A 4964-nucleotide genomic window follows, 5' to 3' on the forward strand; every position below is an offset into this window, starting at 1 on the left:
AACACTTCTTTCCTCCACATTCCTGCTCATTATGCTATCTCCACCCTTGTGAGACACAAAAACAGAGGGCCTATCATTAATCTTCTTTTCCAAAGTGTTTAGCTCTATGAGACCTGGCTTTAATTACCAACCATGAGAAGAACTAATTACCCTGGCCTAACGAAGCCAGGCTGGCTGGAGGGGGTGATGCTGTGAGGCTCTGACAGTGCCCATCTTAGTGTGTCAGATATTCCCATTACTACTTCTGTGTCACTCGAGACAAGAGATAAAAGGACAAGTATGTAGGAGTTGCTCCAAGTTTATAAATGCCTCCACAGATACCTCTGTGGGAATGAGAGTTTTCCTTGTGGGAGTAGTTCTTGCAGAGTGCAGAGCAAACAGACAGCACTTCAGCAATAAATGCATGATGATAATGAGTTGGATAGTGACTCAAAGCTGAGCTATGCACGCCTGAAATAAGCATTACACATGTGGGAGGCTCTAATTCTGAACCAGGGGACCAAGTATTGCACTGCTTTAAATGCAAAGAAGCCACTTAGCTTTCCACCAGCTGAAGCTGGATGTGGCCACATCCCTTCTGAAAAGTTCTCATCCTGAGTGGGGTGGGGTTAGCTCATCCTACATTTAATGGCTCCAAAATAACACCCTTTTGCTTTAATAATCTTCTTCAGCACGGAAGCCAGACGGGAACACTGACCTACAAACAAGCACTCTACCCCGGAGGGAGATGCAGCTTGGTGAGGTGAAAGCACTTCACTGTTCCCACCAGTGTGACCTCTTGGTTCTCTGACCCTTCTCTCCAGTGAACTGGCTGGGGGCTTTAAAATAAGGTGTGTGAGGCAGGAACAGCACTTAAAGGGAAGGATGTGTATGGCAGCCTCATGTTGCCTAGTAACCGGGACAATAACATTAGCAAGGATAAGCGAAATGGGAGCCCTTCCAGGGAAAATGCAGAATGTCTGAACTTGCAGTACTCAAACATCCCACAGAAGACCTGAATAGGTCAAGACTAGGAAAGCTCAGAACTCCCCTGGAGAATCTGGCATTTAGCTGTTGGAGTTTTGTTTTTTTTTCTGGGTGAGAACTGTGACTTTACACAGCTGGCACGGTTGTGGCATGGCATGGAAGTCTGTCCAGCAAGCCACCAGCTGTGCCTCATCTTTCTCTGTTCTCACAGCCTGGGCTGCTTCATTCTTCACTGTGCTCCCAGTGTCCTCAGCAGTTCTTCCTGGAGTGGGGAGTCTGTAGCAGGGATGTTAGGGATGCTTGGAGGACACTGTTTTGACAGCTATCATCAGTCACCCTGCTCTGCTTTCTGACCTGAGGGGGTCTGAAGCATCCGAGGCATGCAGTGAGCTAGCTGGAGATCCAGAAGCCATGGTTCTGTGCTTATGAGCTGCTCTGCTGCTTGAAAAGATGCTTATTCCTGCTTGGCTTCAATGCAGACTCTGGAGAAGCAGTGGCCCAGGACAGCCTGCAGCAAGCACTTTCTCCTGAAGATAATCCCTGCAGAAGCTCTCTGACTATGACAGCACACCCAAAGCATTCAAAGAGTCACAGAATGGGTTGGGCTGGAAAGGACCTTAAAGATCATTTAGTGCCAACCCCCTGCCATGGGCAGGGACACCTCCTACTAGCCCAGGTTGTTAAAGACCTCATCCAGCCTGGCCTTGAACACCCCAAGGAAGGCAGTATCCACAACCTCCCTGGTCAGCCTATTCCAGTGTCTCACCACCCTCCTCCTGAAGAACTTCTTCCTAAGCTCCAGTCTAACCCTGCTCTCCCTCAGCTTCAAACCATTCCCCATTGTCTTGTCTCTAGACACCCTCGGGAAAAGTCCCTCTGCAGCCTTCCTGGAGGATCCCTTCAGCTATTGGCAGGCAGCTCTAAGGTCCCCCAGAGTCTTCCCTTCTCCATGCTGAACACCCCCAGCTCCCTCAGCCTATCCTCACAGAAGAGCTGTTCCAGCCCTTGGATCATCTTTGTGGCCTCCTCTGGATTCCGTGTCCTTCTTCTGCTGGGAAAACCAGCACTGGAGGCAGTATTGGAGGTGGGGTCATCTTGACAAATACCAACTCTCTCTGTCCAGTCTCTATCTCTACTTGCAGAGCTCCTGCCTTAAATAAGGAGCATGTAGGCTGTGGAGCACAGAACAATATTCCAGCAGTAAGATTCCATAGCAGTAAAGCACCCTCTCAAGGGAGGCTGCTGCAGCCTTTTACAGCTGAACTGGACCAGACTTCATCTAATACCCCAGAGGGAACAGCTATGGATGAGTGGGGACTGCACTGGCTGGTGGAACAAATCTTTCCCACCTCCAGCTTCTATGATTTCACAGCAGCTTCAGTGGGACACAAAATAGGCAAAGCACCCAAAATGGCTGAGCACCAGCCCTGAATCTTTCATCTGGAGCCACACTGCACAGTGATGTCAGTGTGGTGATGTCAGAAGTCAGGGCTGTGCACAGCAGGTACAGCAAAGGGTTCCACTCCCCAGAAGGACCCCCAGCTCCGGGTGTCACTGCTTTTGTCAGCATTCTTCAGATTGTGCCCTCCTGCAGCTCTTCCATCACCAAGGCTCTCAGGCTGTCAGTGGTTACTACCCTACCCCCTTTGTTTTCCTCTTTGGGGTATCCCCCCCTCTCCTCCCCAATTTCCAAGGCAGTCAGTGCACACAGTTACTGAATTCATGTGCAAATCCAGACCTACAATGCAACTTGGAGTTGAGATATGCACCTGAAGTGGAACTGGGTTTGTTCTGGAGAAGTTGTATGGAGCTCCACGCCAATAAATTCAGTTGTTGTTCACTTTAAACCAGAAAAATCCAGTACCAGATCCAAGTGCCAATGAAGCCACCTCCAGTGGACTGTGGAAAAAGTATCCTCTGGAAGTATGCCCATGGGCAGGGACACCTTCCACTAGCCTTGAGCAACCTGGTCTAGTGGGAGGTGTCCCTGCACATGGCAGGGGGTTGGAGCTAGATGATCTTCAAGGTCCCTTCCAACCCAACCCATTCCGTGAATCTATGAGCAAACCAGAGTCTCTCCCCAGAACTAACCCAGCACAGTGTGGGGGATGTGTAACAATTCAGGGCAGTGTTTTGTGAGCTGCTCTTGAGCAAAGGCTGGCAGATAGGATATATTCTGATCAACCTCCTGGGTTTATGCCGTGGGGGGTGAGGGATTAAGACCATTCATCATTATTTTCACCTAGGTCTGTGCTAGAATTCAAGCCTTGAGCTCCAAAACATCAACACTGCAATTTGTCTCCTGCTCCCACACAAGATGATGTTTGGTAGACTGACCAGTAAACCATACTACAGCATAGTATGTGGGTAAGAGGAACCAAGCCTGCTATACTGAGGAAAATTAAACAGGCAGTGGATTTCTTTTTCTTTAAAAAATACTACAAATTCTATTAGAACTGTATCATGAACTACGTTATGAACCATATTGCATAAGCTATAAACTCTAACTAAATTCTGTTTCATAGAATCATAGAATCAACAAGGCTGGAAAAGACCTCAAAGATCATCCAGTCCAACCTATCACCCAGCACCTCATGACTAACTAAACCATGGCTTCAAGTGCCATGTCCAATCCTTTTTTCAACACCTCCAGGGATGGTGACTCCACCACCTCCCTGGGCAGCTCATTCCATGGCCAATTACTCTTTCTGTGAAGAATTTTCTCCTCACCTCGAGCCTAAACTTCCCCTGGTGTAGCTTGAGACTGTGTCCTCTTGTTCTGGTGCTGGTTGCTGGTAGCATTAGAGAATGGTCAATGATCTTAAAGGTCTTTTCCAACCAAAATGACTCTATGGGTCTATGATTCTGTGGTTCCATGATTCTGTAGTTCCATGATTCTTGGTTCTATGATTTTGTGATTCTGTGGTTCTATGATTTTGTGATTCTATGGTTCTATGATTTTTGTGGTTCTGTGATTCTGTGGTTTTATGATTCTGTGATTCCGTACTTCTGTGATTCTATGACTCTGATTCTGTGATTCTGTCATGCTATGATTCTGTGATTCTGTGGTTCTATGATTGTGTGATTCTGTGGTTCTATGATTGTATGATTCTGTGGTTGTATGATTCTACGAGTCTATCATTCTAGGATTCTATGATTCTGTGATTCTGTATCTCCTGTGCAGGTTTTGCATGGTGACTTTTGTTGTTGTTCTCTACTGATGTTTACTGAGCTGCTGTGAGATGGGGACAGGCTGTCAGCAGGGACTGACCAAGCTTGTTTCAGTAAGGACTTGACCTTGGCCTCAAGCTTACAGCACAGCCTCAGAGGTAAAGGCTTAGTGTGTTTAACACCTTGCCCTTTGGACAACTGAGACCAACACAGAACGCCACCAGCTTCTTTCTCTGCTTCTGTATTGCTATGAGCTGAAATAGCTGTGGCCACACTGGAGGCAGGAGAGGAAATCTTTGTTTCCTTCAGTTAGCAGGACAATCTGTCACCAGATGTGAAGACAGGCTCCTTAGGATTTGTAGATCTAAGAGAAACCTGCTTGCTTCCCATAGGCAATTTGCCCCTTGCCATAAGATATTCCCAGCTTCAAGAGCAATACACCTCACCTCTCTGTGTGCTTGTCCCCCTCATTAAGAAAACAAAGGAACAAGGTTTTTATTCTGAGCTTGCTTTTCTGCCCTTGCAGCATCTGCAAGCCCTGAAAATTGTAATGTGCTACGCAGTGTCACAGAGGCTGAGCCTTTATATGACAGCATCAAACCACTGCCATTGATGCCAGAGGTTTTGCTGAGCCCTTACCAGGAGCAAAGGAAAACTCCTCACCTTTCAGACAAATTCCCACCATTTGGCTGCTATTAGAAGTAGGGTTTGCAAGGAAATTATTGAGCATCCTGGAATCTCCTGCTTTTGGGGTTTGGTCTGTGGATATTGAACAGGTAAGTTGAGAACAAATTTGTTCCTTGAAGAACATGATTTATTTACAGGGA

This window comes from Indicator indicator, chromosome 12 (assembly GCF_027791375.1).
Source record: "Indicator indicator isolate 239-I01 chromosome 12, UM_Iind_1.1, whole genome shotgun sequence".
In the NCBI taxonomy this organism is placed as follows: Eukaryota; Metazoa; Chordata; class Aves; order Piciformes; family Indicatoridae; genus Indicator; species Indicator indicator.